Raw genomic sequence first — 25,688 nt, 5'->3', positions numbered from 1 at the left:
TCTAACCTTTGCTTTTTTTTTTTTATTTGGGACTCAAAACATTTTCTTGTTACATTAAGTCCATAGATGAGGAATAGAACACATTTTGCTTGGACACATTTGTGCCATAATACTGTCAGAGAATGTTTCTTCGTCTAAGTAAATTACTTAGCTTAAGGAGAATTGCTATGAAAATAAATAAAAAATAATTAATTTTACTGAACTTCAGTTTTATCATCTGTATAACAGGAATAATATTTGTCAATTTCAAAACTTAATTGAGTATTTCTTCTAAGGAATAGTGCTTTCTTTTCACATTCTCTTTCTGTTGAGTGCTAAGAAGAATTAAGTGGATGCTTAGAATTTCAACTATAATTTTATTAATTGAAAACTTTTATGGTAATTTATACTGTAGAGAAAATCTAAGCTATCATATTTTTTCATAAGTGTAAGCATTAAGACCTTTATTTGTTTTATGTGTTGCTTTTTTGTTTGTTTGGTTGGTTGGTTAGTTTTTGCCTGAAAAGAAAAGTATTCAGGTTTGGTTTGGATTGCTGTCTTTTTGAAATATAGTTTTCCTGTTTCAGGTAATTGACAGATGCAAAGTCTATGATCTCCAGTGGAGTTAAAATCTATTAGCTCAATATATTGATTTAATTCTGATTAATTTTTATGCATAATAAACTTGCTTACAATAAAACATTAGAAGGCCATGGACCATTATCAAACACCTTAAAATGAATGCAGCCTAGCAATCTACAAAATGTAGTTCAACAAACATTTTTTAAACATTTTCTTTAAATTTTAATTTTTTTAAATTTTAATTAAAAAATGTGTTTAACATTTTTAAAAATGTTTTACAACAATTTGCCACTTTGATAATTTCAAAATGATGGCTTTAGGGGCTTTATTATAATGGGTATGTCTTTGAAATACTTTCACCAGCAGTAGACATACAACTATTTGTGTACGATTATTAATTTATATCAAATAAGTGTTAATATAGCATTTTATCAGCTTTATAATTCTTATAAATAAACTTTCTCTTTAAATATACCACAAAATAGCATAATGATTAAACATCTGCTTTGTAAATACTGTCATTTAAAAGTCAATGATATAGTGGTGCCTGGGTGGCTCAGTCGGTAAAGGGTCCAACTTCAGCTCAGGTCATGATCTCACAGTTTGTGGGTTGAAGCCCCGCATCGGGCCCTGTGCTGACAGTTCAGAGCCTGCAGCCTGCTTCGGATTCTGTGTCTCTTTCTCTGCCTCTCCCCAGCTTGCGGTCGGTCTCTCTCTCTCTCTCAAAAATAAATAAACGTTAAAAAAAAATTTAAAAGTCAATGGTATAATAGCTGATTCTATCTGGTTTATAAGAATAACAGTTCGAATACTTTCTTTTAGAAAACATGGTAACCTTTGGGGACCCGCTGAAATTTGTTCTTGTGCTTTGGGCTCTTTTCCCATAGAAAGGTAAACTATACTAATTCCTTCTTTTCCATCACTCAGTCATTTTATTGCAAGGAGGCAAGATAAAGACTCCAAACAACATTACAATCTGACACAGATTGTACTCTGTGTACAGTCTCTCCTCTACTCTCTATTATTAGTCCTCTACTATTAGTCAAAATACAAAATTCAGAATCAATGTTCCTGGACAATTTACTGGTTGAGGCTAAAAATGTTTCTATCATATTCAGACTTCCATAACGACGCAAATACAGATCAATAGAGCTCGACAAATTGGGCCTCTATCCATAAAATGCTGAATAATTTAATTGACTAAGCTTTAAAAAAACCGATTAACAGAAGAGGGTGAAAAAAGACGATAAAATATGAAACAACATCTGTATTCAAACCTCAAAAGTCCCAAACTAACACAATATGCCTCCCAGGTTGCCAAGATCACTTTGTGCCAAAGGCCTCACTGAGTCTTTGTTTACAACCAATTCAATTTCTCCAAAGGGAGGAAAACTACCATTAATCTTTAATTTACCTTCTAGTACATTTTTCAATAGAACACTTCAAACTTTCCTTTATGGAAAAGATTTCCATGCTAATCCATATTCTCAATGCCTTAGGACTAGAAGAAGTTCAAATTAAGGATCAGAATGTGAGTTTTGAAAGTGGTTTATGTAATCCAGATTTAGTTTACTGAAGTATGAATTAAACTTACTGGTTGGTACTACATACAGCATTAAACACATTTTCCACTTCTTTAATTTTGAGCTAATGTTATATAATTCTAAAATCATTATCACTATATGTATTAGCAACACACCAGAAATGTTAGAATGAACCAAATGAAATCACTATGTTTGATGAAGAAAAAGTGATCAAATATTGGCAATCCGTATACATTGTTCAATTTAGTACAGAAATAAGTTATTCCAAGTTATGGCCTTGTATTTCACAAAATATCTCCTCATCAAGGCAATTCCTCATTTATTAAAGATAATTTAGATAAGTATGTTTTTTGAACTCTTAGCCAGTGCAAAATCCTCTCTATGCATTTAGCATTTAATTCATACAAAACCATTATTTGCTAAAAAGAATTATTAGCTCCATTTTACAGGTGAGGAGTCTGACATTTAGATTTTTCCATATTGTGTCCAAGATCATACGGCACAGAGGTGAGAACAGGAGTTTGGACCCTGTTGGTCTGGCTACAAGACCTGTGTTCTCAACCANCACAAACAAAAAAAAAAAAAAAAAAAAAAAGACAGGGCAGATGGTAGTGTAATCAAATTTGCAATATGCTTAGGTTCAAATGTGAATTTGTTTCAATGCAACAAAGAGAACAACTTGGGCATAATGCAAATTTCAGTTTGTGCAGGATTTCAACTGAGAAACGGTAAGTAAAGGCAGAACGCTGCCACTTAGGGGCACAGGCACTGCACTCTGCACACACCTCAAACACCTGTCATTCACCTCTGATGGTTTAAACTTGCCTTCCAATTTCAGATGGAACCTCTTTCCTCCACCATTACACAATCACTAACAAGCTGCAACCCTTCCAATGACAAGTACCACAAGCAAACTTCAGGTCTTTTTCAAGGTGAGGTGCCATATGCATTAAGGCATATATGTATTTTTATTTTTTTAACTATTTAGTGAGTGTGAAATTGCTCTGTATTTTTTAAATGATTTTTACGCCTATTTTGAAGTGACTTACTGATGAAATTTTTTAGTATGTGTTCCATTTTCACCATAAACCTTGTGGTTTTTATTGGCCAATTTTGTACAGTGCAGTGATTTTTAGGAACACATATGTTCCGTTATAACTGAATTGACAGTAACTTGTTTCATAATCAGGGGAATGGAAAGGCACTTCCTCAGTTTCACTACCCTGTTAAGCATGAAAAAAGTTTTAAAATGTATTCCAAATGTAAAATTATTTCTACTACATCTGGCTGATACTTATATCTGAGGAGTAATATACCTAAGTTGGCATACTCAAATCAAAAGATTTTAAGCTGACTTTATTTTAAAGTTGCATCTTCTAATACCTTCTTACATTGTCCACAAATTAGAATTCATATAATGTTTAATCTTTTGTTATTATTATTTTTAAGGAAGCTCTACACCCAACATGGGGCTTTAACTCATGACCCCAAGATCAAGAATTGCATGCTCTTCTGACTGACCCAGTCAGGTGGCTCTTTATATAATGGTTAATTCTAGAAGCATGACATATTTTGACCTTAAGAACAAGGGCTAGTATATATAAAACATTTTTAAAGATTTTACTAGGTTTTTGAGAATAATTCAAAGTTCCCATTAGAATTAAATTGTCAAAATATTTTCTTTGCTTGTTTTAATATAGATGATCCTTGGTTTCAGAAATGAGTTATCATGTATTTGACCAGTATCTTAGGAAGGTGGCATACATAATAAAAAGTCTTACTTTATTTTTGGATCTTTGAGTCGATGGCTTTCAATTGCCACCTCTGTCTCTGATCCTCTTGCCCCACTTCTGGACAAGCCAATCAGAAAGCCCAGGACCTCCCCTTTTTGGCAATAGTAGGAGGTTCAAACTAAATAAGTCCTAGTCCACATATGGGAAGCCTCATCTCAATATCAATGCCTACCCCTCGCCCCCACACTAAAGTTTATCTCCTCATGGCTCTTAAAGACATTTTTTGACCAGCTTAGAAGCCAGTCCTGCCTCCTCAGAAATCTTCATCTTATGTATCATAAATCTCTTCAGGTATGCCTCAGTGGCTCAGTTGGTTAAGTGTCTGACTTTGGCTCAGGCCATGATCTTACCGTTCGTGAGTTTGAGCCCCATGTCAGGCTCTGTGCTGACAGCTCAGAGCCTGGAGCCTGCTTCAAATTTTGTGTCTCCTTCTCTCTCTGGCCCTCCCCTGTTCATGCTTTGCCTCTCTCTGTCTCTCAAAAATAAACACTGAAAAAAAATTTCTTTCAAATCTCTTCATACCCTCTTCATACATCTGTAGCATGATCTGCCTCAACAAGCCAAAACAATTTGGGGTGGCAGGTTCTCCATTCCCCCCTGTAGGGTGACCACAACAGATCAGCACTAATTCTTTTTAAATGTTTATTTATTATTTTTGAGAGAGGGAGACACAGAGCACAAGTTGGGGAGGAACAGAGAGAGACACACATACAGAATCTGAAGTAGGCTCCAAGCTCAGCTGTCAGCACAGAGCCCAACCTGGGACTTGAACTCACAGACTGCGAAATCATGACCTGAGCGGAAGTTGGAGGCCTAACCCTCTGAGCCACCCAGGCATCCCCAGGTCAGGACTCTTCTAATATTGGGCTCTCTCTCAGTCAAAATATATTTTGTCTCTTTGGAATGCCCCTCAGAACTACAAAAATATACTTTTGGTAATGGAGAGAAAGGAGATAGGAGTTAGAGATGGCAAAAATGCTTTTATATATATATATATTATATGTATATAATATATATATCTTTTATACATATAAAAGCATTTTTATGTTTTTATATATATAAAATAACATTATATATATATATTTTACACACACACACACACACACATATACACATATAGAAGAAAGTGAAAAACTGTCAATGGATGACAAAACTGTCTTAGACTGTGGATCTGGAGTTCTCTCTTGTCCAGCAAGGGAGCAGACACAGGATTGATAATGAGAGAGAGGCTAATGTCTGGGAGGAGACAAGAGCCCTGAGTAAGGGCCCTTGCTCCCTTTTAATAGGATCAGAAGGCTTAAAGCATGATGGATATGCACAAAGAGACAAGGAAACCTTAAACATTAACTCATGGGCATGAAGGGAAGGGGGTTTTGAAGATATGCTGTGTTGGGGGTTTGGGTCAATACAAAACCAAATCCTGGCTCCAGGGCACATGGTTGTTTACTACGCAAAAGGCAGCCACCTCTGTTTACCTAAACTTGCCTAGGGGACAAGAAATGCAGAACATGCTACCTCAGGGTCAACAAGGCACCTTTATTTTGTTAATTAGCTCCTCTCAGGGCAACATTGCCCTGATGCAGTCTCTAGCTTTTTCTACCTGTTTACCTATTTGGGTCCTTCCTTCCTGGGAAAGCAGCCTCCTGCTATTGTACTAAATTGGTGGGGGGAGGGGTTGCGATTCCTCCCTGAATACCTAATCTTGTTTACCTAATCCTGGAAGTATTCGTCCTATGGCTTTCTAATTCTTTATGCCTTGTTAACCCATAGGTGCCAGCTCAGGGAATTCTTTAAGCTTATTCCACACATAAAACCACAGTCTAATTTATGTATCAATGTCTTAATCTTAGAAAATAAGCAAATAAGTAACCTCCTATTGTATTTTACACCTCTTATATAACAAAACATTAGTTTAGGACATTAAGACACTATATCCTTCATTGGTTTTATTCCTTCAAGATAAAGAAATCACATAAAGAAAAAAAAGCAAAAAACAAAAAACTACCCCCACACAACCACTGTGCATTTATAGGTATACTGAACTGACAACCACTAGGGGGCGTATGCATGTACGAATGTACGGATCTGACTAGTCAGAGCGACACTTCCCTCAAATGAGCAAGAGAATACATTGTGCATATATGTGCCATTTGTATCTAGATTTATGCAAAAACACTAATTTACAGCATCTGCCTTCCAAAAAGAATGAAAGAAGTAAAATAAGTCTTTTAAGAATTTTAGATGGGCTAACTGAAAATAGAGATTCCGTTTAGAAACATGGAGACGTGTACATCAGAAGAATAAATAGCTTGCAATTTGGGCAGGAGAATGTTGTAATCACCATCGTGAGGCACATGTCAGGTTGTGGCCAACAGCTTAGTATCAATGTAATCTTTGAAACAAAAATTTTACCTACAGAAAAATAAAAGACAGCCATATTATTTCTCCAGACGTATCTTCAAATATCTACAAAATATCTCCAAAGCTCATCTATTCACTTAAAGGTAAATGGATGTTAAGTCTGGTATCTATATCCATGACTATATATCTCCATCAATACCTATACCCATATTTATCTGTACCTATATCAGAAAGTAAAACAAATATATATGCCTATATATCTCTATCAATACCTATACCCATATTTATCTGTACCTATATCAGAAAGTAAAACAAATATATATGCCTATATATCTCTATCAATACCTATACCCATATTTATCTGTATCTATATCAGAAAGTAAAACAAATATATATGCCTATATATCTCTATCAATACCTATACCCATATTTATCTGTATCTATATCAGAAAGTAAAACAAGAAAGTAAAAAAAAAAAAAAGGAAAGGAAAGTGAAACAAGAGAGCTGCCATAAATCAACAGACCCTCCACTGCTCTGAGATAACTGATCAATGCAAGCGTCTGTACTTGACCTGTGTTTAATTTATTCAATTAGGTGCATCCCGATGCAGTAAATGATGACCCATTTGAAATGATAAAATATGTGTTAAGCTGAAGTAGGCATGTTTTTTCTGATTTTAAAATCGGCAAGTGAAGACAAAACCACTTGAGTATTTTGGAAACTTTTTCCAGTACCAAGCACTTGAACACTTGAATATGTCTTTGTTGTTGCCAATATTCTGATGAATTTTTTCCCTTTAGAATGGTATGACATGGTAGCTACAAGGATGTCTAAGGGTCTAGGAGATGGAAGTGATATTGACCCCTCTGAATAGTTTCCAACACTCCTTCTATTCCAAGAAAATCTGGGTGTTGCAAAGTTAGCACCTTCTACCCCCAAAGTTAATCTACTTGATATATTCCTTCCTGCCCACAATAGAGAAAAAAACAGGAGATAGTTTTTAAAATAAATAAAGAACAAATATATACTGTGTTCAGTATTTGACGCCATCTAAATGTGAACTGCCTCTAACACAAATCAAGTACTACAAACCACCTCTCAAATCTTTCATCCAGTGTTGTCTTTTTCTGAAACTCAATTCCTTTCCAGTTGATGAATATTTCTCACCACAGTACTTTTTCACTTTGTTTCATTTCAGAGTAAACTATTCAGAAAGATGCATGTTCCATCTTTTGAAAGATATTTGGACCAGATACAAGCTTTGGTTAGGCCTGGAAAAGCAAAAAATGAAGGTGAAAGATGGTGCAATATTTTCTTTTTGTTTTTGTCAAGAATAATTTCATCTTTGGTTTGCAAAGGAGAAAGTTCACATAAGTGGCCCCCTTTTAATGAAACTGTAGGAAGTGGCTTACCAGTTATTTAAGATTAGAATTTTTAAAGGGGCTCCTGGGTGGCTCAGTCAGTTTAGCATCTGACTTTGGCTCAGGTCATGATCTCACGGTTTGTGGGTTCCAGCCCCGCACCTGGTTCTGCCCTGACAGCTCAGAGCCTGGAGCCTGCTTCAGATTCTGCATTTCCCTCTTTCTCTGACCCTCCCCTGCTCACATTGTCTCTTTCTCTCTCAGAAATAAATAAAGCATTAAAAAAAATTTTTTTTAAATGTCCCCCTTTGTATCTTTTTTGTAGAGAAGTTTTACTCAATCCTAAGTAGGAGGAGATAATTGAGAAGAAGGACGTAGACTCACATCTAGGTGCTTACTTGATATCTTCATGTGGTTGTCCTAAATCATCTTTGTATGGAAAAATAAAAAAAAATACTTTAAAAGGAATAAAAAAGATGACTAGGTATATTCAATGGAAAATTAGGTATTGTGTAATGCATCTTTCTGATTCTTTACTGTCTCCATACTTTTCACTGTCCTTGTGCTTTACCACTTGGTATTATGTGAATTAATGATATAAATGCAAATTATTCTTGTCCCTAGACATGCAATGAATTTTGTCTTATCAAGCACAATTGATCTCTCTTTTCTTTAGAAGACACTTGCTTTGCATCTATTAAGCTAGCTGATTTCTGTACTCCCAATGACTGCCATGTGTATCTGCTCTTTGGGGCATTCATTTGAACTGGTTTGACAGCTTACTGGTTCCCTCATTAATTAATGAGTTAAATAGACTTTTTGACACATGCTCATTTCATATTTGTATGCGAGTCATGGTGTTCTTCCTGTATCACAAGCACTGCCATTCACTACTTCAGTGATATGTTTTCAGGAGCTTGAGGAACTTCAGCTTCTTCCTTCTATTTTCTTCTCTTCTTCCTACTCATATTCAAATCTATTTACAAGTCCTTCTTTTAGGGGTGCTCCTGTTCAAATACATCAGATCCTAACGGGCAATGTGTCTAGGTTTCTGCCAGTGTGTTTCTCTGGAATTTTCTTCATTTATGTCATGATCTCCCACACTACACTATGCCTTCTCTGCACAGTTTAAAAACTTTCCAATGAGCAATATTTTACACAGATATCTTCATATTCAACTTCCAGGCTCCATAGACTCTACTTTCCAAATATCTCTTCAAATCATCTATGTTGCTCCTGTTTCATCCTTACTCTAGCTGCAGTGTGGAGAAAAAGCTGATTTGGACAACTGCAGAAGGAGGCTGGCCAGCTAGGAGAAGAGGATACCTTGTTAAGTTCAGAGGAGACGGGCGTGGCCCGCTCTGGTCTGGACTGTCACGATAGAAGTTCACCCATGCGTCAGGGCTCTTCGTCCCCACTCTATTTGAATGCCGGGTATTTGTGCAGAAGTGCTTGTGAGAATCAGTAAATCATTTAGCACTTGCTGGAAGAACACAATTAACTAATCCATCAGTTTATGGAGCTCATGGAGTACCAGAACAAAAGCCAGGTGGCTGAGGTACTTAGTATCACTGTAGCCTGACACAAATATCCCTTATTTAATTACTTTGACAGAAACCAGACCAACCAATACTCAGAGCCCAGTGAATTTCTGTCTACATTTGGCTGTATTCTGGGGACTAACCGAATGCATGGTCTTCTGAGAAGCACAAATAAGGAGCTTTAATTACAGGATTGCTTAAAACACCCATGAAGCTTTATTGTGGTTCTTTTGAAATGAGAAAGCATTTTTTAAAAGATGGAATTAATTTGTTCTGAATGCAAATCCACCCTTACTTCAGCATATTATTTTTTTTAAAAGGCTGAGTTCTTTGCCACTGAAGCGTCAGCATCTTCAACAGCAAAGGCATCAGAACGTTAATGCTTATATTTTTAGTCTCACAAAAAAGGAGGAAAAACAAAAAAGAACCAAAGAGTGGAAACTGAGGTGGTTACACACTCACAGCTTATACGTCGAGTGTCCTTTTGGGTTAAAGCACCTAAAATGAAGTCCCTGTTCTTCTTTTAAAATCGCTTTGAAAAGTGTGTCTGCGAGTTTTGTTTTTGGTTAGTGTTTGCTTATTTGTTTGGGGAGAAACGGAAAACCAAATCATCCCTGGTGTAGATTTTGAAAAAGCCTAGTAACCACTAGGCTTATAATGGCTAGACTTATAAATACTATTACTCAACAATCTCAATGAGTGTTATTTGATTGTAGACACCAATTCAGTAGCATGGAGGAAGATAATGAATCAAGAGAGCTCCTTGAAAACATTTTCCTTCAAACAGACATAGGCTGGAGTTTTACAGATTCACGGAAGAGGGAGTCCCTGATTACATGAATGATTTTCTGCAATCATTTTCCATGTTTTTTCTCTGATTTTTATCAAGCAAACTACATATATTATGAATATGAAAGCGAAAATGTTTCCTAGCAAAACCTCCTGTGGAAAAGAATAGCACAAGTAGAAGTTTCTTGACTGCCTGAGAGTGACAAGTTGCGACTACTTTTCTGTCCATAAATAGATTAAGGCAGGACCTTCCTTCACTTACGGTTGCAGCTGTTTGGGTGCACAAGGGTTTCCAGCCCAGGTGGCAAGTGGCAACTAAAATCCAATCTACGTTGTGTTTGCTAAGTTGTGAAAAGTAACGATGGCTACGTTTTCTTTACTTTATGCAGTCTCCCAGAGGCCCTGATTAAAGCTGAGAGCTATCCTTTACGAAGCAATTCTGAGGCCCTGGAAAATAGACCCAGTTTACTGGATATGCTTTAGAAGACTTGACCCTGAGAGAAGACTCAGTGTGCGTTTCTGCTCCTTTAGTGCCAGAGTGGTGTCGGTTATGTTTGAATTTGATTAGTCTGTTTAAATTTTGGCATGGCACAGATTTTTGACTTTCTACAGGATTTGTGTTTCTTTAAATCCCACTTTGAGTTCTACTTGTGTATTTGTACTTAACTAATTCATAAACTGTTAAGTAATCATGCTTTAATTTTGGCCAAAGACTGTGTGGAGGACTATGTACACAGCTGCACTCTCTTAGTTTACACTGCCTGTGAAAAACCTGGCACGTTATCTAATGTATCAGAAATGAGGTAGCACTGTCTTTGTTCACTATATCTGCATTGTATGAATATAAAGCTGATATTGAAAATTCAAATGTGCTACATTTGAATCATTATCAGAAATACATAAGATATCAAAAGCCCCAATAATTTAATAATTTTCTTCTTTCCTTAAAAAGCTAATGAATTTCAGGCCTTAAAAATAGAATAAAGACATAAAAGTTATGTTTTCAACAATGTAAAGGAATAAGAAATTTTGTGAAATATTACAAACTTACATAAACACTTTTTTGTGTTCTTTTTAAAATATGTATTAGAGAGAGTCACAGAGAGAGAGAGAGAGAGAGAGAGAGGAAGAGGAAGAATCCCAAGCAGCTCCACCCTGTCAGCCCAGAGCTGGAGCTTATCTCTTGAACCCTGAGATCATGACCTAAGCTGAAACCAAGAGCCTGACACTTAACCAACTGAGCCACCCAGGGGCCCGATAAACATTGGTTTTTGTGTTTGTGCATGCATGTGTGCAAGCTCTGACAGATTAAGAACACTGCTTGTACACATTTAGAATTAGAGGTGGTTTTCAGAGCATGTATAAAGGATTTTCTCTTCTGGAGGCAGTAGTCAGTCAGTAAAAGAAAGCACTTTCAGTAACACAAGCTTTTATTTTTCCTTTTGAATATGGCTTCTTGACTTCAAGAGCTCCTTGCTACCAGATGTCAAAATGTTTTACACATTATTTCAAATTGCACAAAAGTGTTATTTAAGTTAATTATTGGGCTGACTATCTACAGGGTAACCTGGAGCAAAGAAAGCTCAAATGGGCCACCAGCTACTGGCTAAATTGGAAATTTGGATGAACCTTGTTTTCCTTGACATTTTTGTTTCAGTATCTGTTCTTTCATCCGTCCCCTCACCCCAAACCAGTCCTGGCCAGGTGACCCAGCAAGGTCATCTTGTTCCCAACCCTCCAAATGTTCTCGCCTAGGACTGCTAATGCCACACTGCCTCTCACAGATAAGTATCTGCCTGACAATTCGTCTCTGTAAAACCCAAGATACCTCTTTGCTAAACTGATAAACTAATCTCTGCCAGTGCCCATCAGCGAAATATACCTGTGGTAATAACATGTACTTTAATAGTTCCTTATATAAACAGCACTCTATTGTCTTCCACCAAATACTTAAGTACTCAAATGTTGGGATTTTTATGTGTGAGGAGAATTTTTCTCAGCTTCTAAGATCAGGTAGCATAGCTGACCAACTATATAATTATAGAGTCAAGTGCAGAAGTGAAATACTCATCTGGGAATCAAAAGACTTGGCTTCTATTCTCAGCTCCAGCCCTGTGCACCTGTGAGATCTTGGAAAGACACTGAACTTCTTGATGTTCACTCTCCTTATTTCTATCCTATTGAGAAAATTGTATCTAGTAAATTGTTTTAATACACCCTCCAGAAGCAGTTCAGATGTGTTTCTTTATAAGTCTGCAATTGTATAATGCCAATCCATCTGTGTAAAAAGAGGACTGAATGTAGACCATGTAATCATTTCAATCCATTCAGTTCATTTCAAGGATCCAGGGATCACATGTTCAAATTCCATTCTCTAGGCAATCACTATTATAAAATACATATTTAAAAAAAAAACCAAAACAAAGCACAGAAATGTTAAAATGTCTTTCAAACTTGCATACCTAGTAAATTCTGAATGGTGAATAGGACTTGAGTTCTCTGATTCCTGATTCAACCAAGGTTAAAGTGAAAAAGTTATTTTTGAGCCAGATCTCCAGAGATAATTTCTCATTCTCTGCAAGAATTAACACATGTGCCTGCTTAATGATTTGTTAATGCCAAATCCTTCCACTATAAAGAACATTTAGTAGTGCTTACTATACTGTAAGCAGTTGGCTATTGTGCCTGTGAAGTGCACTGTGGCTGCTCTTACCAGCAAGCTCTGGCAATCAGACTCTTTTGAACAGATTCCGTATTTGCTTGCCCTAATTACATAGAATTTTGTACCCACAGAACAGAACTTGTTTATTACTTCTGTTCTCTTTACAGCGGTTGAAGCCAAGAGTAAGAGAGAAAGAAGGAGGAGGAGGAGGGAGGAAGGGAGGCAGAGGCAGGGAGGGAGAGAGACACACACACACACACAGAGAGAGAGAGAGAGAGATGGAGTGAGAAAGAGATTCTCCAAGTCAATAGGAAATTGAGTAGGAAAAGTAGGCTTCATAGAGGAATGAACAGTAATTAGAAAATCAAATTGACCTGATCACTTCACAGTTGAAATGGATAATAGCACCAGGAAATTATTCTCTGCATTTGTCCAAATGGGAAATTGTTTCTTCACCTATTCTGTGAAAACTGTGAAAGTCAGAGATTCTCATAAAGGGTCATGAGTATGGCGACAACACCTCTTTGTTTTTGTATCTGTGGTTGAGCCTGGACACACTTGGTTTAGTTAGCCAGATTGTTTTCATTGTTTTAGACAAGGATTTTGTCTCAAATATTTAACATATTGATATATATTTTTTTCCTTTATTACCATTCCCTTCCTACCTCATAGGCCAGCACGCCATATAGAATACTGATATCTGATGTTGGATGTGATCTTGTAAAAATATGTATTATTTTGTTTGAGTGTGTAAGTCATATACTTAAGTGGTATTGTGTTTTACATCATTCTATTTATTAATGTTGATCACCATTATTATTTTACATGAAACACATTTTTTAGATCTACATAGTGTTATGTATATAGCTGACCTATTATCCTTTGACTGCAGCACAGTGTGCATCCACTACTCTCGTCCACCCACTTCTCTGGAGATGGGAACCTGGATCCTTTCCAAATCTGTAGCACTACGAACATCACTGCATGAGCACCATCGAGCATGCGCCTTACAGACTGTGGGGGACTACATCTGGGGTATAAAGCCAAAGCAGAATTGCTGCTGGACAGCACATTGCCGCTCCTTGTCTTGGCTACACAAATCCCACCAACAGGGTGTGAGGATTTGTAGGCGCATGTCTCCAAGAACGCCTGACATTCTGCAACTTTCTAAATATGACCAGGCTGAGAGGTTGAAACCTGTCTATTCCTATCTTAATCTGCATAATTTAACAAATGTGAACGTCTCTTTATATGTGCTCGTCTTTTGAATTTCATTTTTAAAAATTTCACTTTTTGATTTGCAAATGTACCGTGTCTTTTCTGGTCACTTGTCTTTTATTGACTTTCGACATTTCAGGTCTCTTCTCCCCATGTATCGTTACCTTTTAAATCTGGTCATTGTACACATCTCATTCCCCTAATGTATGTGTTCATACATGGTGACAAAACTTTCAGGGAGAAATTGGGATCGTTTATCTACGAAAAATATGTCCTCCAGGGGGTAATTGGACAGAGATGCTGAGCCCTGTGTTAGCAGTCCAAAGTCATTAAAATATGTCAGATAATTGGAGAACCCCGGATGAGAGCCTCCTGTCCAGAAAATGATCATAAACTCTTCATTTTCACATATAATTAAATTCATCAAGTTTTTTTTTTATTAGTGCTTTTGAAGTTCTTTCACACTTCTAATTAATGTTTTCTGCATGTTTGTATGTTAGAGATAAAGTTTTTGTATTTTATGTACATTTTTATATTATAATTTTACAGTTATATATATAAAAAGTTTTATGTGAAGGTATATAGATCTGTAACTCATATCGAATCTAATTTTGTATGTAATATTAAATGACAATTTACTCTTATGTTTTCTCTAAAGGGTGAAGCAGTCTACACAACACCATCCAATTCAACAATCCATTATTCCCCATGGATTTGTGTTATACCCTCTAGTGTAGATGAAGACCCTATAAAGCCATGGAAGTGAGCTCTTTACTGCCTCTGACCATTTTGTTTTCTTCCACTGGAATTCTCTATGTTTTTCCTCCCAGGACGGATTTAGCGTCCTGCAAGTATGTTTCTGCAAGGTATGTTCAATTTGCTAATAAAATTCAAAGATTCCAGGGAACTGGAACAAAAACACCTCTGAGTAGTTGTACACTATGAATTCAGGAGTCTGGGTGGGCCTTAGCAGCTCCTAAATACAGTGTCATTCACATACATTTACAATTACTTGTCAGAGGATATCATATTCACCCCAGGCACCTTTTCAACACTGCTTCCACTAGATGGGAGTCACTCAAGTGGCTTCATTTCAGAGTTGTTTTTACAGTCACATATATTCATAAGCAAGGGAAGTGAATCTATTGAATTATTCAGGAGAACAACAAGAAAGAGAACATGATTTGGGCATATATATCACTATCCTTTGTTTTGAAAAAAGTGGTGAAGATCATTACAGTGTCAAAGGGATTAAGAGGACAGATAACAGGGGGAAAGGATTATCTCATTCTCCTTTCTTCCTGGGCTAGGTTCATCTTATCAGCTCAGCATCAGTGGCAGCAGGAGAGGTTTTATAGGCTGTTTCTCTTCACTATTTATAGAGGTGTGGTGCCTGGAGCATTTCATGATCATTTTTATTTGCACCAGTCAACCCTCATTAGCCTACTTTCCTAGGACAATAGAATTATAAAATCACTATGTCAGTCTGCCCTATCCTTTTCAACTAATAACTTTTGATCCCAGAGGCTAATTTCAGCCAGAACTGGCAGAGTGGCAAAGGGTTTATCAGTTCTATAAAAAACAAAGACACTCATTGGAAAATATGGAAGCCCTCATACACAGATCTAACAGAAGTAGGCTTAGCTAAAAGGCCTGAAGTGTGCAAATCGATTATATACAAATTTGCCTGGTGAACTTAAAAATAACCTAATTTCAGCAAAGGGTGTTCGATTGAAATAGTCCATTTGAAATATTTTTAATAAAACCCAGATCCCAGAGCCTGCTCACATAATAATCCAGAAAAAATTTTATTAGTTAATAAATATAAAATCTCTTTAAGCATGTATTGCAACCTACTTCAGTTTTCTCATTAACCTAAATCATATATCCCAAGTATTTTTAAAATTATTATTACAATGTAAAAAGAGAGGATATATAAAATCATCATTCATTGTCATTTTATCTATGTCACAGACTACTAACTTAAAAATCAACAGTGAATACAAATTATTCCCTTCCTAGTGACTTTTTCACATGTATTGACTCCCTCTTCAATCCCATTTTCTAGAACAGATATTCTTTTTGTCTATGAACACAAGTCTATAATGATTCTGACAAGATTTTCCTATGTTTTCTTGTTTTCTGTAATTTGTGATGGGTCACCCTCAAATAACCCTGAATGCCTTTTTAGTGTATACTCCTGAACTTCTGATATTTCTGTGTCCTTTGTTCTCTATTGTTTTGCTTTTGTCATAGGATTATTTGAAAATTATATTTTCATATTCAGTAATCATGTCAATAATAAGTCAATAATTTTCCATGTAAACCAATGACACTTTAACTAAGCTCATGCCTCCCATACAACAGCCCTAATGTTAAGAATTTATGGAGGTGCCTGGATGACTCAGTCAGTTAAGTATCCAACATTGGCTCAGGTCATAATCTCATAGTTCATGAGCCTGGAGCCTGCTTTGGATTCTGTGTCTCCCCCTCTCTGCCCTTCCCCCACTTATATTCTGTCTCTGTCAAAAATAAATAAATAAAAGAATTTATATATTTACATTTATATATATTTATATTATATATACATACATTCATATATATTTATTTTGATATAATATATTTAATAATAAATATAATATATATAATCATATATACTATATATAATANGTTTAATAATAAATAGAAATATATTTATTTAGATAGAGACAGCATGAGTAGGGAAGGGGCAGAGAAAGAAGGAGACAGAGAATCCCAAGAAGGCTCTGCATTGTCAGCACAGAGCCGGAGGTGGGGCTCAATCTCACAGTCACAGATCATGACCTGAGCTGAAGTCAGAAGTCAGATGCTTAACCAACTGAGCCACCCAGGCACCCAAGAATTTATATTTTTAAGGACATTTATGTATTGCCTTTCTGATTTGGTTTATGTTTAACTTTATGAATATATTTGCTCTTAATTGTACTTTTTGTTTATGAAACAAGAGATTTTAACTGCATCAGGGGCTCTCTCTACGTATATAGAGTGGAGATTGGCACATTATTCGGAAAGAGTTGGGCTAGTGTACGTATTTTGCACATGAGCAGAAAGTTCCCTTATAGGGTGGTGATGGAAATGCTGGCCAGTTGAGTTTTAGTTTCAAAGTTCTTAAAGCATGTTAGATGGCAGGAATAGCCTCTCTCAGAGCCAGGTGCCAAGAAAAGGTCATGAAACTGCTGAAAGAGAATTCAACAAGAGAACAGGAAGAATGCCTTCACCAAAGACTAGGGTCAAAGGAAACTATCGTTCTCAGTCTGCAATACCCCTGAGACCCAAATTCTTCATGACCTGAGCTTTGTGAACTTGCAGGAGTTCCCTTTGGGGAATGATTAGGTTGTGGCACTGACATCAGTGCTGTAATAAGCACATGGAGAGAAGTATCATTCCTTGCTCATGAAGAGTTCCGGTGTCTCCATTAAGGAATCAGTTCCAGCAGGGACAATAGCAGCAAAACAAGAGTCACAGAGATTTCGTCCTCAGGAAGCCACCAGGTTGCATCACCATGCTATTCTGTCACTAGGGGCATAGGGCTGGAACATCTCTTAAGAAAGAGCAGGGGTTTGTGTTTGTTTTTATTGGTTTTGCAATTCTATTTGGTGGAGAGGAGATAGGTTTCTCTAACTCTTGTGGGCTAGCCAAAAGTAACTGGGAATGCTCTGTGGATAATGTAGCATTCTTTAGAACACTTTCTTACTCTTTCTTTTGCTGTTTCCCTTCCTCCCTCCTTCCCTTTCTTCCTTTTGGTTTTGTAATTTCCTTTGCCTTTAGGAAAAAAAGTCCTCATAAAGGCAGTCTAAATAAGATTGCAACATTTTCATTAATTTCTAACTTTTGTTATATATATTCAGTTTTACAACTATATAGCATTGTTTAAAACTTTAAATACTATATTAACATTGTACTAATTCTTTATTAGCTAACTTGTTTTAGTCCATATGTGTTTTTCTGACATTCCTCAGCGTTGATATATTTAGATGTAATATGGCATTTTAACTGCCATATTACATGACTTTTAATACTATCATTTTTCGTCAATTTCCTGAGTTAGAACCAGTTAAGAGATTAATGTATTTATTTTCCCCACTTTGAGAAACAATGCCACCATGAACTTTTTTTGCACACATTTCCTTAAATTCAGTTTCTCCAAGGTGCATATGTAGGAGTGGAAGTGCTTTGCCAAGGATAGGGAGCCTTCAAATTTTGAGACATTAGTGAATTGCTTACCTGTTCATATTCTTTATTCTTTTTTTTTAAGATCAGGCTTTGGCCTTTTAAAATTGATTTTGGATAGATAGATAGATAGCTATTTTTATGAATAAATAGAATTATATATGTTATATATTATTATATATTAGATATTGTATATTATGTATTATATATACATTCAAATGGCCCCCACAATGATCCATATCTTCCAATATTTATACTCTTGGATGGTCTTTTACACTGACTCATCAGATATGAAGATAAAATGAGAGCTGGTCCTAATCATAAGATTTTTTTCCATCTTTGACACTTTTTGGTGCACACTTCTTGGAGCTCTGACCTGCCATGCAAAATAAGAACTGCCCGGAGGCTGTCATGCAGGAAATAGCATGTAGAGAGTCTATATGGAGAGATCCTAAAACTACATCAAGAAAGCTTCCCACGGAACATGGAGCAGAAACAAGTCATCCCTGACAAGTACTATGTATAGTGCAAATTAGTGAACAAAATGGATAATTTTTGTTGCTTTAAATTATTTTGTTTTGGGGGCACCTCGGTGGCTCAGTTGGTTGAGCCTCTGAACCTTGGTTTGGGCTCAGATCATGATCTCACAGTTTGTGAGTTCGAGCCCTGTGTCAGGCTCTGCACTGACAGTGTGGAGCCTGCTTGGGATTTTTTTCTCTCTCTCTTTCTCTCTCTCTCTCTCTCCCTATCCCTCTCTGCCCTTCCCCTGCTCCTGCTCTTTCTCTCTCTCTCAAAATAAATAAACTTAAAAACATCATTTTGTTTTGGTGTGGTTTTTTGAATGGTAATGAATGAATAAAACTCTCTCTCTCTCTCTCTCTCTCTCTCTGTCTTTCATCTATCATTTATGCAGCTCTTTATCCACCTATCTACATCATTTCATGTACACACCCATGTTCTGGATACTAATCTTGTACTATTTGTATGAATGCAAATTTCTTCAGCATGATTTTTTTTTCACCTGTTAAAAAAATTTTCAAGCCTCACATAATGTTTTCATTTTAGATAAATTGTTATTCTTTTCCTTTATGGTTTTTACTTTTCATGTTCTTTTTAAATTTTTTAAAATTCCAGCATAGTTAACATACAGTGTTAGGTTAGTTTCAGGTTTACAGTATAGGGATTCAACGATTCTATATATTACTCAGTGCTCATTGGATAAGTGTACTTTTTAATCCTCTGCGCTTATTTCCCCCATCCCTCCACCCATACCTCCTCTGATAACCATCAGTATGCTCTCTGTAGGTAAGTGTTTGTTTCTTTGTCTCTCTCATTTCTTTTTGTATTCTTTTGCTCATTTGTTTCTTAAATTCCACATATGCATGAAATTGTGTGATATTTGTCTTTCTCTGGCTTATTGGCATTAATATTATACTGTCTTTATCCATCCATGTTGTTGCAAATGGCAAGATTTAATTCTTTTTTATGGCTGAATAATATTCCATATACCAATTCTTCTGTATCCATTCATCTATTGATGGACACTTGGGCTGCTTTCCTAATTTAGCAATTGTAAATAATGCTGCAATAAACTTAGGGGTGCGTTTACTCCTTTGAGTTAGTGTTTTCATATTTTGGGAGTAAATACCCAGTATTTAGTAGTGCAATTACTAGAATATAGGGTAGTTCTATTTTTAACTTTTTGAGGAATCTCTATGCTGTTTTCTAGAGTGGCTGCACCAGTTTGCACTCCCACCTACAGTCCACAAGTGTTCCTATTTCTCCACATTTTCACCAACATTTGTTTCTTGTGGTTTTTACAATTTTTTTTTTGTTTTATCCATTCTAACACATGTGAGGTGATATCTCATTGTAGTTTTGATTTGTATTTTCCTGATGATGAGTGAAGTTGAGCATCTTTTCATATATCAGTTGGCCATCTATATGTATTCTTTGAAGAAATGTCTATTCATGTCTTTTATCCATTTTTAAAATTGGATTATTTGGTTTTTTGGTGTTGTGTGGTACAAGTTCTTTGTACATTGGGGATACTAACCCTTTATCAGATGTGGTTTGCAAATACTTTCTCCCATTCCACAGGTCACCTTTTAGATTTGTTGATAGTTTCCTTTACTGTGCAGTTTTTTATTTTGATGTAGTCCCAATAGTTTATTTTTGCTTTTATTTCCTTTGCTTTAGGAGACATTTCTATAAAATGTTGCTATGTCTGACCTCAGAGATATCACTGCCTGTGCTTTCCCTTCTAGGATTTTTATAGTTTTCGGTCTCACATTTAGGTCCTTCATCCATTTTGAATTTATCTTTGTGTGGAAAGTTGAATTGCATAACCTTCAAAGTACCTTTTAATTTTAAAGTTCCAGGTAGTAAAACTAGTTATGCAATCTAATGTTTGAATGTTATTTCTGATTTAAAATGGACTTCTTAGAAATGTCTCCTTAACCCTCAAAAACCATGCTTGTGTAATAATTTAAACTAATTTGGCCTTGAGATTTCAGAAATCATATGTCTTTTAAAGCAATCTTTGAGATCTGATTCTGATTATTCATCACATTAAGGTTATCATTAATAATTTTGTGATCCTTGGGGCACCTGGGTGGCTTAGTCGGTTAAGCGTCCAACTTTCGCTTAGGTCATGATCTCGCGGTTCTGGGTTCGAGCCCCGTGTTGGGCTCTGTGCTGACTGCCAGCTCAGAGCCTGGAGCCTGTTTCAGTCTGTGACTCCCTCTCTCTCTCTCTGACCCTCCCCTGCTCACGCTGTCTCTCTCTCTCCTAGAAAAAAAAAACATTAAAAATATAATTTTGTGATCCTTATTACTTAATAAAGAGCACCTTCACCCCGAGGACATCACAAATTATTAGAGATGTAAAAGGGAACTAAATGTTTTGATCAGCTGAGAAACAGATACTGTGTTAGGTGTTTGGTTAATCCTTCCGATCGTACTTTGAAGTATGACTAACCCCACTTCAAGATAATAAAAGTTGCTTAGGAAAGTTCAACAGTTTTCTCAAAGCTTTCCAGTTAGAAAGGGCCAGAAATAACTTTCAAGCGTTAGTTTGCGTAATTGGTTTTACTATATAGAATCTTAAAATTAGAAGGAACTGCAAATGTTACGGAATTTAACTTTCTACTACTCAGTGCTGGAATGCCTTTTGTGATACCTGTCATTGACAGGCTTGGAGTCTTACCAGTAAATCCTCCACAGAAAGAAAAAATAAAATCTTCCCCCCCATCTTGGTATTTTCAAAAATCCCTGTTGTAAAGATTCATATAAACAAAGGATCTTTACAGATTGGAAAACACAGATTAGATAATTCATTTCCCTCCTTAATTTATAAGTTTACTGGAATTCTAAGAAAAATCCTAAGTTCTTTTTCACAGATGTTGACTAACTGTCCAATTTCATAGCATAAGGAAAGGAATTTATGTAAGCAGTTAAAAAAACATATAAGAACATAACTGATAGAACTAAGACCTGACAAGTTAACTACCAAGTATGAGGATTATATTAACAGAATGTTTAAGACATTTACAACAGTGTGGTGTGGGCAACCAATAAGCTACATACAATAATGAAATTCTGGAGACTTTGGCTGCATATCTGCTTCAGGAACATCAAACTTTTTACCTTTGCAGAGTTGTTTTCTTTATCCTTTTTCTCACACTCTCTTTCTCCATATCCTTTATCTATCTATCATCTATCTATATCTATCTATCTATCTATCTATCTATCTATCTATCATCTATCTATCATCATCATCTATCATCATCTATCTATAAATCTACCTATCATCTTTATCATCTATTACCTATCTTTTATTTTTCTGAGAAAAAGGGTATTGTTACATTAAAATTGCAATCATATTCTCCAACCCTCTTCCACTGTGCAGAGTCTTTCATTACACTCAATATTAATTGATGAACTGATTATTACTTAAATATAGTAGTTTTGCACATATTTTTTCTATTTCCTTTTTATTCCTAAATCCTCTTCTCTTCCTTACTTTTCTTTCTACAATTTCATTTTCATTTTCCCTCTAAAGTTACTTTCTATCCAAAATTGATTCTCTCTTTATTCAGATACACAGAGAAAAAGAATGCAAGAATGACAGAAGTCTTGATTGTAGTTATGTGGGATTTATAGGGAAAACAAATCAGACTTGGCCCTTTTACAGATGAGCTCACACTCTTCCATTTTTCCCATTGGATTTAAAAAGAAAAAGTCAGGGAAGAAATCCAAATCAGAACCTTTATCCCAATGCCAATAATTTGATTCCAACTTTCCTGTTTCTCCAAAGAATCTTTTCCTCTAAACTTCTCATGATTCCTTTGGGCTTAGGAAATGAAAATACACAGAACTAGAAACTCAAAAAAAAAAAAAAAAGAAGAAGAAGAAAGTTATGTAGTTCAAACTCTGGACACTTGATGGATGGTTACCAAAATACCATATTTTATTTTAAGTTCATCATTCTGCTTTTTATCTCAAATAAAAATAGGGTAAGAGTTATGCTGCTTAATGGTATCAAAAAGGTATATAAACTATATAAAGATCCCCAATTGCTTCTTTTTAAAATTACGATAGAATCCAAATTCCTTACTACGAACTGCAGGGCCCTCTGGGTGTAGCTGGACATATCCTGTCACTTTTCTGGTCACTCTTTCCATACCCAGCACAAAAGCCTCTTTTGTTTCCTTGAACAAACTCTACCCTGTTTCCTCCTTGAGGCTGGAGGCTGTCACTTCTGTTGCGAGTGCGATATCCCCAGCATCCCCGGATCTTCCTGAGGCTGCCTCTCACACATCAGTCTCTTATATGCCCTCACTATCGAAAAGTTCACTTCCACCAGGCATTACTTTTTTTAATTTCTTCAGGATATGTGTCACTCTTTGAAATAATTTATTTAATTTTCACTTATTTTCTGTCTAACCTGATGGAATTTAAGTTCCATGACAGCAGGATGCTTATTTGTGTTGTTTTCTTTACTTAAAACCTCCAGGTATGTTCTGTCATTATACAGGTTCCTGAGAAATATTTTTAGATGTATGATTTAATGAAGATCAGCCTTCAATACAAAGTAATATTTTTTAAAAACACCATTTATAAAAGACACTAATAAATAAAAATTGTCACAGCTGAGTTACCTACTCTAACTTCATATATGGGTTTAGTTTAATAATCTGATGTTTCAGAAAAGATATCTTGAGCTATCAAAAATTTAGTTAAAATGGAAGAAATTGCATTATTATCCTATCAATATTATTTTCATTGAGCAGAATGATGATGCAGTGTTTCTTTTCTTCTTTATTATTTTCTGTTATGCATTTTTGATATATAAGGAGAAACATGGCATTATAACAATAATTAAAGCATAACCCACGGAGAAGAAGAGGAAAGGGAAAACTAGAGAAAATGGAAACATGATTCATGATGATGGTATGATACGAAAGCTTGTTCTACATTTCCTAACTGATGGAATTTTGTCTCAACTCCTGGTATATTCCCCCAATGCCACGTTCACACTCAATGTCCACATTCTCAAGTTGATGTTTTTCTAAGTCTTGACTCACAGGTCTGTTGCTTTCTTGGTATCAGAGGATTGGCTGTCTTCTTCCTGGTGGAAACTTAGGGACTTTTAAGGCAAAAATTGTCTAATTTCATGAACAAATTTTACACTAACTCACTAGTAAGAGATGTTTAAAACAAAACATATTGTTCCAGGGTCCTTCTACTTAGGTTCACATTTTAAAAAGTGACATTCAGTAGGTGGTGTACTGCTTTGATTTATAAATAGATGATTGTCTCTAACGGTGGAAATAAAAAGACAGCTAGAAGGGAGAATTGTTTGTTCTTTTTTTAATTCTGGTGGAACTGGTAAGTTATCATATTCAGAGGCTCATGGAACCATATGGTTTTCCTTTCCAATGATCTGCTCTAAGATGTTTATTTATTTACTTATCCAATAATTTATTATCATTAATCTTCCTAGTCTTCCTGTGTGTTGTGTTAAAGGACAAAGTCACTAACCCTGAGAAAAATCACTCATCGCTTTACAGACCAAGCCATGCAAAGCCATTAACAGTCTTTTTCTGTCCTCAGCCCCCATTTACCTTGGCTTTCCAAAGGTCACAGTTTAGTTGCCACCTGATTATCTTAAATCTCTGTAACATACTTTCAAATGGGTAAATCTAAACAAGTAATGTTAGCTCAGTTATATCTGATTTTAATAAAGATATCCAGAGAAATGGAAAATCAATTAATATTTATAGAATCTAATCCTGATTTAAAGTTGCATGTTATAGGGTGCATGGGTGGCTCAGTTGGTTAAGCTTCTGACTCTTGGTTTCAGCTCAGGTCGTGGTTTCACACTTTGTGAGATCAAGCCCTGATTCAGGCTCTGTGCTGATAGCGTGGAGCCTGCTTGGGATTCTCTCTCTCTTCTCTCTCTGCCCCTCTCCTAGTCTCTCTCTCTCTCTCTCTCTCTCTCTCAAAATAAATAAACATTAAAAAATAAAGTTGCATTTTATCATTAAGAAATAAAATTTCTATTCCAATCTATTTTTAATATATATTGCATACCTCCTGGTTATATATGCATATAAGTGAATGCATAAATGCCTAGTGAAAAGCATTTCTGTTCCCTGCAGTCTCTTAAATATGAGATTTAGAGGATAAGTTTGAAGGAGATCTGTCAGACTTGTGAGACAGCTTGGTAGAAAACCTCGTGAAAAGAAAAGGCATAATGAATGTGGAGATGAGCAACCAAATTAGCCTGAAGGAGTAGAAGGGCAGGTAGAGCAATGGCGAAGGACCTGGCTGGGAGGAGCTGGATGAGAGGGCTTAGGGGAGGCAGGGAAGGGGGAGGCAGTAAATACAACTGATAGAGATCCTTGTAGACCAGTGTGTGAATAAAATGCATGTCATTTGTCCTGCCTAGGGCAGGAGAAGGCCCATAACATGAAACAGGTCATTTGGATAACAGGACTCTAGAGAGAGCCCAAGTCAACCTTCTGAGTGCCAAGCAGACAAAGCTAATTAAAAATATATCGTTTAGTAACAAGTGGGCGTGCAACAGCAAATACAAAAGAAACCAAGTTATACATAATTGAATATGTAGTTTTATCTACCAGTCTGCTTACTTGTCAAAAGAATGATGTAGTTACATGCAAGACACAGTGAAAATAGTGAATATAAATCGATATTAAAAATTGATGTCCCTGGTATATACAGAGGTTAACTTTTTTTCCCTCTATAACAAGGAAGGATGTCTGTGCATCTCAAATGCAGCCCCGCTTAGTTTTCCCAGACAATTGCAAACCACACTATTCCAAGGTGCTTGATTTCCAGCTCATCGATACTAATTATTTCTCTTCCCCACTCAGGGTTAAATATACCTTAATGGATCTTAAATCTGCCCGACAGAGAGGCTGACTTAGAGACTCATCTTACCCGTGACATAGAATTATTAATTAATGAGGGTCAGCTGCATAAGGGGATTGCAGCTGATACGCGTAATGAGGGAAAGCGTTGTGGGCTGAATGATGCACCGTAGAACAGGAAGAGTACATTCTTTCAGACTCATCAAAATTTTCCTGTTTCCAAACTAATTAAATTAACTTTTTCTGTAGTTT

This window comes from Crocuta crocuta, unplaced genomic scaffold (assembly GCF_008692635.1).
Source record: "Crocuta crocuta isolate KB4526 unplaced genomic scaffold, BGI_CrCroc_1.0 scaffold38, whole genome shotgun sequence".
NCBI lineage: Eukaryota > Metazoa > Chordata > Mammalia > Carnivora > Hyaenidae > Crocuta > Crocuta crocuta.
The sequence above is the reverse complement of the archived record's forward strand: the minus strand, read 5'-3'. Positions refer to the sequence as shown.